Below are 12,677 nucleotides of genomic sequence, written 5' to 3' on the forward strand. Positions count from 1 at the left end.
TAATAAACATTTAAAAAAATAATATATCAACTTTCATATAAATATTACCAAATTTTCAAGAGACAATAGTCTGTTTGAATAATTAGCATCAGCTTCAGTAATAATGGAACCAGTATACATTTGAATGCGATCAAGAATGTATTAGTATATAAATATTAGTATTAGTAAATATCTTGTAAGCACAGAAAACAGACGATTCTTGTTATTCTCCAATTTTGTTAATCGGTGTATGAGGAAGCAATTCGAAGCCCAATTCATGGGCTGGATTTCGTCTTTCAAATCGTCCAATAACATTATATAACAGTAGCTGTTGATGGTCCTTCCTTTTTCAAGGTAGTCAATGAAAATTATTCTATGCGCATACCAAAATACAAACGACATAACTTTGCCAGCCGACTGTTGCGTTTTCCCACGCTTTGGAGCGGGTTCATCGTATGCTGTCCACTCGGATGTTTGTTGATTGGACTTCGGAGTGAAATGATGGAGCTATGCTTCATCCATTGTCACATATCGACGCAAAACTCGGGTTTATTACGCTTGATCATCTTCAAACACTGCTCCGAATCATCAACTCGTCGTTGTTTTTGGTCAAAAGTGAGCTCGCACGGCACCGACTTTGGTGAAGAATGTGTGTGATGATGTACACGTTCAGTTGATATCTTTAGAGTGTCTGCTATTTCATTCAATTTCAATTTACGGTCATTCAAAATCATTTTGTGGATTTTTTAAATGTTTTCTCCGGTAACAAGCTCTTTTGGGCGTCCACTGCGTTCACCGTCTTCGGTGCTCATTTCACCACGTCTAAACTTAGCATACCAATCCTTGATGGTTGATTTTCCTGGGGCAGTATCCGTAAACTTAGCATCAAACGAAGTTTTTGCTTCAACTGTATTTTTTCTCTTCAAAAAGCAATGTTTTATCAATACGCGAAATTCCTTTTTCTCCATTTTTTTCACAATAACAAAAGTTGCTTCACTTAAAATTCACAAACTAATGATCCGACAGCTGTCAAATTTATACAAACATTTTTTGAGGATTAGCGCTAACTAAAAAACATATGGATTTAATTCTTAAGTAGCACTATCTATATGTCAAGCCGGGGACTTTTCAATTTACCTGTTAATCTGTTAGATAGAATAATTATGCACAAAAAATATTTATTTTTTCTATAAAAAATATAATTTGCTTCGTGAACAAAAAGGATTTATATTAATACATAATTTTCCTGTTGTAAAAATATTTGTTGGGAAATAATTAATAACATTTATTTTTATTAACCATTATTATGAAAATATACCTTTAAATTGTTATTAGCAATCTGAAAAAAGATTATGTCAGCTTTATTTCTGATACTCAAAATTAAAAATTAGTAATTAATGTTCGACGCTTCAGCGCCTAACCTACAATTGAATTCTGTTGAAATTCATACTAATAATAGTCAGGCGATACTATAATAATATCTTCAATGGTCATGAGGAATGTGTCGTTTCCACTTCCCGCTCTACCCACTTATTAACCAAATATGTTTACACTTGTCGTTACGAATTATTTTATGGTAGTACTGTTTACATCACCACGATAAATAAACATTAAAAGAATTTGTGATCGATGATATAACAATGTCAGCGCAAATACTTGTGGTTTGGTTAAAAAACACAGATTTAACATCGTTTCAGTAACCTAGTTTAGATACGCATTCTATAACCAGAATAAAAATAATATTATTTGCTCTATTAATTTTCTTAAAGTTGCCCGTCAATTTGCGTAAATATTATATTTTTTATTTCATTGTTTATATCACTCGATTTCAAAGAAAATCACTGTTAGGCATAGATCTAAATAAAAATAAAACCACTATTTTTACTACAGTTATTTTTGCTCATGTTTTCAAATCAAATCCTGATAAAAAAAACACACTAAAGAGCATAGCAATGTTGAAAAGCAATGAAAAAGTTGTTAATCAATATATGAACGAAGACTATCAAATAGCACAATAGTTTTCTCTTCATGTGATAGTTAACTTTGTTTAAAAAGGAATATATTTAATTTAAGTCCACGACCTAACACATAGATGGCGCTACTAAAATTAAATCCATATGTTTTTTAGTTAGCCCTAACCCTCAAAAAACGCGTGTATAAATAGGACAGCTGTCGGATCATTAATTTGTGAATTATAGGGAAGATAGAATTATAGTGAAGCAACTTTTGTTATTGTGAAAAAAAAACGGATAAGAAGAAATTTCGCGTGTTGATAAAATATTGCTTTTTGAAGGGAAAAAATACAGTTGAAGCAAAAACTTGGCCTGAAGCCGAATTTCCGGACACTGTGCCAGGAAAATCAACCATCAAGGATTGGTATGCTAAGTTTAGATGTGGTGAAATGAGCAACGAAGACGGTGAACGCAGTGGACGCCCAAAAGAGGTTGTTACCGATGAAAACATTAAAAAAATCCAGAAAATGATTTTGAATAACTGTAAATTGAAATTGACTAAAATAGCAGACACTTTAAAGATATCAACTGAACGTGTACATCATATAATTCACAAATATTTGGATATGAGAAAGCTCTGTGCAAAGTGGGTGCCGCGCGAGCTCACTTTTGATCAAAAACAACGACGAGTTGATGATTCGGAGCAGTGTTTGCAGAAGACCAAGCGTAATAAACCAACGTAACGAGTTTTTGCGTCGATATGTGACAATGGATCCATCATTTTACTCCGAAGTCCTATCGACAGTTATTAGAGTGGACTGCACACGATTAACCCACTCCAAAGCGTGGGAAAACGCAATAGTCTGTATTTTGGGATGCGCATAAAATAATTTTCTTTGATTACCTTGAAAAGGGAAGGACCAATAACAGCGAGTATTACATGGCGTTAATGGATCATTTCAAGGACGAAATCGCCAAAAAACGACCGCATTTGAAGAAAAATAAAGTGCTGCTTCACCAAGACAATGTAGCGTATCACAAGTCAGTGAAAACGATGGCTTCAAATTGCTTCCTCATCCACGGTATTCTCCAGATTTGCCCCCCAGCGACTATTTCCTGTTCTCAGATCTCAAAAAAATACTCGCTGGGAGAAATGTTCGTCGGATGAAGTGGTAATCGTCGATACTAAGGCCTATTTTGGTCGCTATAATCAGTGTATCACCCTTGAACAAAAAAAAATTGCCAACAAAATGTGTTTTACTATGGTAGACCGGGGACTTTTTAGTTGACCTGTTAAATTGCAGTATTTCTTATTCGAGCTGTAACAGTGTGACCCTTCACTATGTTTAGAACATAGTGGCGAGTCTTACAGTAGGAAAACTGCGTCTGTTACTCGTTATTTCAGATCTATTCGTAACAATAGGTTGTTAAATTTGTTTAATTGGCATCGACATACCTCTGCAGTAACAATTTCTTTCGGTTTTAGTAATTTCATAAAAAGCACATTGCTGATCCCATCACGTTCACAGCAAGACTTGATATATACATATCCATAAATATTTCGCCTCGATGTTAATGTGAATGGGTCTCCTGGACTAACCCATTATTTTTGCGTTTGATATTATCTTTGTAGATTCACTTTTCAGGAGCAGCCACAATACACCACAGAAACTTTTTTCTTTTGCCCGGAAATCAATAAAATCGCGATGTTGAAAGGATTTCAAACGGTATTTTCATTTGTGAAGCTACTTTCCATCATTTTGGAACTTTTTCGTCCCATGTAAATGTCTGGAAAAAGTTGGTTCATCAGGTTTTCGAACAGTTTTTGAGAATATCAGCTGAATTTTAGTAAAAAAGTCTTGCAATAAATTGTTTTCGAACATCGACTAATCATCGACATTTAATAACTCAGTAATACTAAATTTAATAATAAAATTAAATGGGCTTATGTAGAGAAATATTAGGATAAATGGTTTAACAGTGGTTAACATTCTTACTTCACATTTTTGCTAATAGATATAGCTGATCAAAATTCATGTAAGCACCTAGTAAATATGCCTACACGGCCTGATGATTGAAAATTGAAATGTAGTATTACATCTTAAATAAAAAGCTCCACATGCATCAGAATACAATGGCGTACTATATCATACAGAAAATAAAATAATAACACTGTTAAAGGTGCAGCACCTTTTGAGAGATGACAAAAAATGTTTCTTAATTTTTTAGCCAATTTTATTTAATATACAGAAATTTAAGTTACTTGTATAATGTTCTTTATTTAATAAAAAAATAAGTAAACTATATATATTTGTTATTATTTATTACCACCCCGCTAATAACAAAAGGGTAATTTATTTGTGTTGGGCAGTATAATAAATTTCATTGAAATCAATCGAGAATTGTTAATCACCATTTAGTATTTAAGTTCTCTGAATTGGTTTCAATTAAAAAACAGCCATTATTGGCATTTGCAAATAGAACTGTACTACTTGTCATATACATATATTTGCGAATCTAACGTACGAAATCTTTACCGAATTTAAGAGGTTAGTTTTTTAACAAAATAATAAATGTTAGGTACTTGTATGTATTTTGATCAAAGTCATCTAATGGTGAAAATTCGAAGTGTCGACTGTTGAATTCGATGATTTTGACGACTTCAGTACATAAAATGATAGTTTTCCATTATTATTATGTTATTGAGTTATTCAGTCTATTTGCTAATGATGGGACGCTCAAAATGGCATTTTCGTAAAAAATGCTTACCTGTTGCAACTGTTTCTAGGTGTGAGCATGTTCTGCTAAAATATGAAAGGAGGGAAAGTGGCTTTCGTTATCGCAGTTTCATTGCCAGTCAGGTAAAAAAACCGCAAAAATTATGGGGTAATCCAGGAACAAAATGTATGGTCACATGATGGGATCATCAAGGTGTAGTGTATTACGAGCTGCTAAAACAGAATGAAACTGTTACTGAAGATAAAGACGTCATCACGTTGCAACCAAATGGTGTAGGTTTCGCTATTACTAGTGTAAAATAGCAAAATAGTAATTACTGTTTTCAGTAAAATGCACGTTCCGACTGTTTTTTTTCCGTGATGTCAGCCGAAGATTGCTGATTGCTTCGAGCAGTTAATTTTAGATGTTCTTGTATTTTCCAACGGTAGTATAAGAGAGATGGAGATGTATATATTCCTTCACGTACTAACTTTAAAAAAGAAAAGGAAAAAAGTAATTACTGAATAATATTAACAAGCATAATTTTAAAGGAAGAATTTAATTTGAATTTTAGAATAACTTATATATCTGTATCTGTAAAAAGGAATGGGATAATAACCCCACAAATATTTTATCGTATTTTAATATATTAATGCTATTTTTAAATAGCATACTATAATAAATATAGACAATACAATTGAACTTAAACAAAAACTAAAGATGTACAATAACCATAAATACTAAATAAAAATTAAACATATACCTAAGCACAGAAAAAACTAATCAATGACATAATTAAAAATAATCACACAATAACTGATTAGGAATTTAAAAAAAAAATGATTTATTTACTATTGAATGGAAATATTTTTAATCACTATCTAAAAATATAATATACGTGTTCAGCTTTTCTCCAGTGATGAGATTTCTTTGACTGTTAATAATTTGGCCAGATTTTGAAAAATTCCGAGGGGATAGATGTTGCAGGTATAGCGGAATATTTTCAATGTAACTGATATAAATCAAGTAATATCGTTTTATGAGCATGTCAAAAATCTAATGTGTTTTCTAAACGCCCAATAAGTAGCATTTCCAATTACTGCTTAATTTGTAATGTTGTTGTAGCACCTGGTGTAATTATTTATTACATTCTAGCTAGTTTTTTTATCCAAATGTCTTCAGATAAAATATATTCTTCGTCAGTAGTTGTGTCTTGAATTTTGCATTGTAGATTCGATTCTTTAAATCGAGGTTTGCAGGTAGCAGAAGTTCCTCCACTTCTCTTTCAAAATATTCTCAAAGCACAGAACGTTTAGCTGAATGCATCATTCTAGTTATAAGTTATAAAATAATAGAAATAGATTATAAAAAAATGTCTCTACCTTACCTGCTGGTAAAATAAATCTTAACTAAAAAGTGTCGCGACCATCGTTATTTTCTTGTATTTTTTTACTTAGTTAGTTCGAAACTAGAAACTTAATCAAAACTAATATTATTGCTATGACAACAGTGAAAAGTATTTTACTATTTATCATTAACAATTTGAATCTTTTTGTCCTATTACACTAACAATCTTGAAAAATAGCATTCCAAAATGCTGCTCTATTTATATACAATATATTGTTATTTAGAAGCAAACTATCAAAAAATCATAAAACTATATATATTATATATAAATCTATATAAGCCTAAATTCGGCATATTTTTGTCAAGGCCGCGTCTAGGAAAATAGCGCCGCTAACAGTCTATAGTAAAAAGTAGTCTATTACTAAAACAGTCGATAATTAATTTCAGTTGAAAATTCTCAACGCTAGCTAATACAGTTCGAATTGGAACTTTTGCAGCACTCACCAGGCATAGCGCTTTTTGATTATTGCATGGCTTGGCTAGCACACTGTTCCGAAATACTGAGAATTTGATATTGCTATGTTGCTAGAAAGATGGAAAAATGTTGATGAAAAAGATGCAAATATATTGCTAAGTATTTTAATTGAAATTTTCCGTAACCATTTTACTTTTAATCAGCACTGGGGTATATAGAAAAATTCTTGCAGAATGACACATTTTGGTGATGGAAATTAGGTAAACAGACACAATAGTTAAATTAGATGTTCTATAATTGTACGTAAAAGTACTAAAGAGGACAGGGCACTAAAGAAACATAGGCATTTCATCCTATAGAAATAACTCACTGGTGTCGACTTTAAATATGTAACTTAGGATTAAGGTAAATTGGATCAAGATCAGCGGTATCATTCTTGACATAAATTAGATCTATATATACAAAATACAAGCAACATTTGTGCAAATCCGTACAAAATCTAAAGAGTATACAGTTGTGCAATATATAGTATTGCCCATATATACAATATAAAACCTGCCTAATAGACTTCTTGATATTGAAAAAAAAACAACTGGACTGCACGCACAGACTCTAATGGGTTCAGGATGGATGTGAAAGATCAATTCGACAATTGATCAGATATATCGAATTACGGATGTAACTGAAAAAAGTCTAAACCTTTGGTAAAGCATGGTACTAAGGTTTTAAATACAGTTTAGCAAACCAGATGAGCCACATCCTCAAATCGTATAGTTTCAATCGTCATTTCAGAATAAGATGGTGACTATTATTCAGATTGAAACTCATCTATACGAGCGTACGACAAGGAAATGTCCTTGGACCACTATTGTATTTACTTTATACTAGTGATATTATTATTAGGTACAAGTAGCAATATTGAGAAAAATGTAAATAGATTACACAAATATCAAGACAATCAATAATATTGAGTTAATTAAAAAATAGTGAATAAAATTAACGAAGTTCACATGCAAAAATAGACTACCTGCCAGCCATAATTGGCTCTAGAATAATTTCGTATGCGAACACAGTTTTTCGCAGCATTGTTAACGCTCCATAGTATATTAGAAATTCAAAATTAGGATATCCACAAATATTTAAGGGTACTAAAGGTCAGCGAAGAAATTAAATGACCCACGAAAAAATACATCTAGACAGATTTCGTGATAAAACGACAGATAAAACTATGTACTGATATATATATAAGAAATAGATTGCGCAGACTTAAGTGCGACTATGGTTGGTGATGAGATACAACAAAGTACTTGCGGAAACATAAAAAACCTATAGAACCATATTAACGTCAAAGCAATTGAATCAGTTATCATAGTTAAAACTTACTCTGTGCTGAAAAATATTAAAACTTAAAAGTAAATTATGATACGTGTATATTTCGTCTTTTGTGTACTTACTTGGGTAATAAAATAAAGAAACTAAGAATATTACATAAAAATAATACAAATTTGCAAAGATTCTAATTACTTTTTACGTTCATCATTAAGAAACAACATAAAAAACTGATAAAATAAGGATTTCCTTAACCGCCAATTACTACATGTTAAAAATAACATATAACATTATATAACTTATATTTTTTATAAATGCATAACAACCAGCTGATGCAACCAAGAACATTCTTCTTTATTTGACATAAAAAATTTTGAAAACTTATATCTGAACACTATTTCCGCCAAAGATGGTCGCAGTCAGTCAACAAGAACATGTGTATTTCAGCTGCGGTTTATATTCTTAATAAATAGCGCAACGATCAGTTTCCATTCAATTTCATTTCCTTCTTTAGATACATTAAAAAAGAGTTCTATATCTTATGTGACTTCGTGATATATGAATTGGTACACACGACAAAGCAACAAATGAACAGAAATATTCTTCATAATTGCTCATAATTTTTAATGACGATAATTTAAGAACGAGAATTTCTCGGCATTCTTGAATCACAAATCTTTAGTTTATGTAACTATCCAGATCTGATCTGATCTTTTTTTAATTGTCGGGTATAACGAAAAAAATGTGTATTTTTGTTTGAAAGTAAGTATCGCTCTCTAGACAAATATATAGAATTATTATAACAATATTTGAATAAACGTTTAGTCCTGGACGGGAGCTCTGTATTAATCAAATTTTATCTACTTTTACTATTTTATATATGATACAGTATTACTCAAAATATTAACAAACTTTTAACTCGAATGGCGAATTAAACTTAATTGCTATATTCCATCCTCGACATTTTAATTCGACGGAAAAACAGCCAGGGTACCAGTTTTACAGGAAGCCTACATATACGGATAAATACTTTCAGGCCCACTGTACCCAAGTCACACCATCACTCATCCCAAAAATATCTGGAATCAAGTCCTTCATTTATAACTCCTTGGAAAACCAATTTGGCCATCCCATATACGTTGCTTAGAATTGATATAGCTTAAGGGATATAAACAAGAAGGTGTAATAAAAGATCAATAAGATGCGATGTTCAGACACTATAGATAAGAAAGGAGAGAAGCAAACAGGTCTAAGGAACAAACCCAACAAAAAACTTTTATCTACGTGTGGAAAAATGTAATTAGGAGAAACTGCGAGGATAACAAGTACACGGATATGGAATATCAACTGTACAATGTGTGAGATATGGTCACACAGCCCAGTCCTCTTTGGCTAAATACTGGATGCTACTGTTCTCCACAAGGTTATTTTAAAATAGAACATTAAGAAGATCCTGATATTTATGAGTATTAAGCCATTCCCAACAAAGACAAAAGCAAACATAAACATAAGGAAAGTCATTTTAGTCTGAAACTTTGATGAATATAAATTGATGTAAGCTTTTTAGAAAATTAGTACCTTTAGTGTATTATATATTATTTTTAGATGAGTACAGTGTGAATAAATAAAGGAATTCGAGCAACTTTAATTAATAGAGTTAATTATACTGATTTAATTAATTTTAGTGCCTCTTTATTAAAATAAATACGACCACCAGAGACACCTTTATATCTATCTAGATATGTCATTAGATAGATGATGAATCATGACATTCATGATGATTCATTGAATTTCACAGCTATTAGTAATGTAAATAGATTTTCTCTTAATTGATTTTTTGACTTAATATAATAAATTAATCTACATATTCAGAATTTGTATAATGTTAAATTATATATATATATATATATATATATATATATATATATATATATATATATATATATATATATATTATACCATGTTTTTCCGGAATGATCGTTGAAAATTATGCTTTTTTTTAAATAAACTTATATCTAAAACGTTGACACGTTATTATCGATGGAATATTGTCATCCTCCTTAAATCAGACACTGTTTTACATTAAAACAATAAAATTAGGTTTCGTTATCTACAGGGTTGAGAAAAATAATTTATTTAAACTTGTATCAAAAATATAAAACCTAATCATAAATATAATTAGAGATGTGTTTGATAAGACACAAATTATATTTTGCCACCTATTGTGAATCCTTCAAAATGAATTCATTGTACTGGTATATCAATTTAACCTTGAAACTCGTTAATAGCATTACGAAGCTATTCTAGAAATATATAATGGTAACAAAAACCGATCAGTAAAAAGCATAGTTACTAAATGACAATAAAAGGAAATGAGTGGACATGGTAGCACTTCCACTATGATCCAAGCTACCACGTTCGTCAAAACATATTGTCTCTAATCAAATAGCTGTTATATTATGCCTTCATTATAATTTAATGTTTTAGTATTAGTATTGGTTATGTTAGTAATTTAAGCAAGGATAATGGCTATTTTTTATTTTGATTGTATAACAATATATGAATAATCATTGACAATTATCTTATACCTTAGATTCTGTTTTCATGTGAAATTAAAATATGACTGTGTTTGTTAATAAACTCGGTAAACAGCACTCAGTTAAAATTTGCGTGCACGCCTTCACCAAATCTGTGAAAATAAACTCGTTAAGGTAGTTTTAGTAATCGATCTTTGTAATATATAAATAGTCATTGTATCATAAAAATATAAATAGCACAATAATATTAATTATAACAGATAATCCCACGGACTATTGTTCAAATTTGACATAAAATATTATTTAAAGTTTATATAGAATTCTTGTTGACTTTTATATAATACGAAACTAATGGTTTTACATATTATTTATGACGAATTTTAAATATAAGTAGGCATAGCATACATACATAACAAATGGATGTATGAAGGTCGTTCAATAACATCAAAACGTCCTTAAAAATATTGAAATAAAATCGATTACTAAGATTACTCGAAAACGATCATAATAAAAAGGTATCATGATGATGATTGATTGATGCATGCTTTTTTTAAATTAAATATTTATAATAAACTGCATTTTCAGTTGTTATAACAATAATTGAAACAAATATAGTCATGTAATTAATTGTTATATGTTAAATTATAAATTATTAAGCAAGAAAAAAAATAAGGGGCATCGAACCATTCTCTATAAATTTCTTTCGACAATACGATAATACGACAATAGAATTTATATATAAAGCTCTTATTGTTACCCATCAAGCATATAAGTCCTACAATTGTTTTCCAATCATAAGCCATATATTAACCTGAAATATTTTCATTTTTACTTCAATTGATAATATTTACGTTATAAAATAACTAAGTATAAAATCTGCATTTAAAATCAGATATATTTTATGTAATAATGTTCCAATTAAATATTTTTTAGGTTAAAAGCTATGGAACTATTGTAACTATTCAATAGATGGATTTTAGAAAAAAAGTTTTACATAGATACATATCCTAACTTGAAACAACAGTAAAATATTAGTGGAAAACTTACCGGCGTTTCGAGTACTTTAACTGAAAACACAACTTTTTAAAAAATTCGAACGTTTCAATGTCGCTTAAACCGGTCGGATATAAACAGTGAGGATCAAGTTGACCTGAGGCACTTCTGTGACTGCTGGGACTAGAGCCGCGGTCCTCCTGGTCAGCTACACGGTTTTTCTCTTTCTACACCACGATGGCGGTGTGAGACCATCGAAGAGTTTTCGCAGATGGTAAATCAGATTTTTCATTTGTTATAAAATAGAATTAACGCACAGTTCACTTGTTTTGTACAGAAAATATTCAATTGTTTCGATAAAAAACAGTAATAAAAATTAGGCGATGTCAAACTTTAGTCAATAATACTAAATCATTGATATATGATCTAACAATCTAAGAAAATCCACTGGACTGGACAAGATTATTTCACTATTATATTTTTAATAATTAGAGAGATAACGTTAATGATAGTAAAATAATAAGCTAATTAAGTAAAAGCATTGTTTTCATCGAAATTTTACAAAGAAATACGTTAATAGAAGTTTTTAAAAACTTGTTTTGTATGTTTAGTAATGATTATTTGAACGACAAATAAAGATGTATTTCCACTTCATGATTATTAAACATTATTCCCATTATATATGAGTTGAAGTTTAATATATATAATTGAAATATATTAAAATTTTCTGGCATATTTTATATTTTATTTAATACTAATATGCTGGTGTACTAATATATGGTGTTTGTATGTATTTTAATTATTCATTAATTATTAAATTATAAATGTAAATAACTGTTGAACAACCTAACTTAACTGTTAAATTTGGTGGGTTTAATATTAATGTTAATTAATATTATTAATAATAATTAATGTTATTGAGTTATTCAGTATATACAGATGCTAATTACAGAACGCTCAAAATTGTATTTTCCACGTTCGTTATTACTGTTGTTTGATTTGAAGAAATCCGTTTCTGAAGCTGATTAAACACTTTTATAAACTTATGGTGATGTTACTTCCTCATATTCCAACTGTGGAGTTTTGTTTCAAGAGTGATTGTGCTCTAGAGCGCCGAATAATTTAGAAGACAATGAATTTTAAGACTAACTGGATGAAAATCTAACTGAAACTCTCAAATTAATTTCAGCAGCTTAGCAGTTAATGAGTTAATTATTTCCAGATGATTATATGAGCATATATCCAAAAGCAGGAAAATGACTATTAAACGCACTGTAAGTTTTATTGTGCATTTGTTTTAATTAGTAAGGTGCTTAAATGGAATGAAACTGCTACCAATCGATGCCA

General features: G+C 30.2%; 1 protein-coding gene across 1 annotated transcript in view; it reads right to left on the bottom strand.

Moving 5' to 3' along the window:
* Positions 1–11,565, bottom strand: part of LOC143189849 (multiple inositol polyphosphate phosphatase 1) — a 35,331-nt gene extending 23,766 nt beyond the window's left edge. Inside the window, exon 1 of the mRNA XM_076393884.1 lies at positions 11,385–11,565. The gene's annotated coding sequence lies outside the window, so the exon portion shown is untranslated. The remainder of the gene's footprint in view (positions 1–11,384) is intronic.
* Between the last annotated feature and the right edge of the window lie 1,112 nt (positions 11,566–12,677).

The sequence above is a fragment of the Rhynchophorus ferrugineus genome, unplaced genomic scaffold (assembly GCF_030347505.1).
Source record: "Rhynchophorus ferrugineus isolate W39M unplaced genomic scaffold, kcgeb_rfMv2 rfM1, whole genome shotgun sequence".
In the NCBI taxonomy this organism is placed as follows: domain Eukaryota; kingdom Metazoa; phylum Arthropoda; class Insecta; order Coleoptera; family Curculionidae; genus Rhynchophorus; species Rhynchophorus ferrugineus.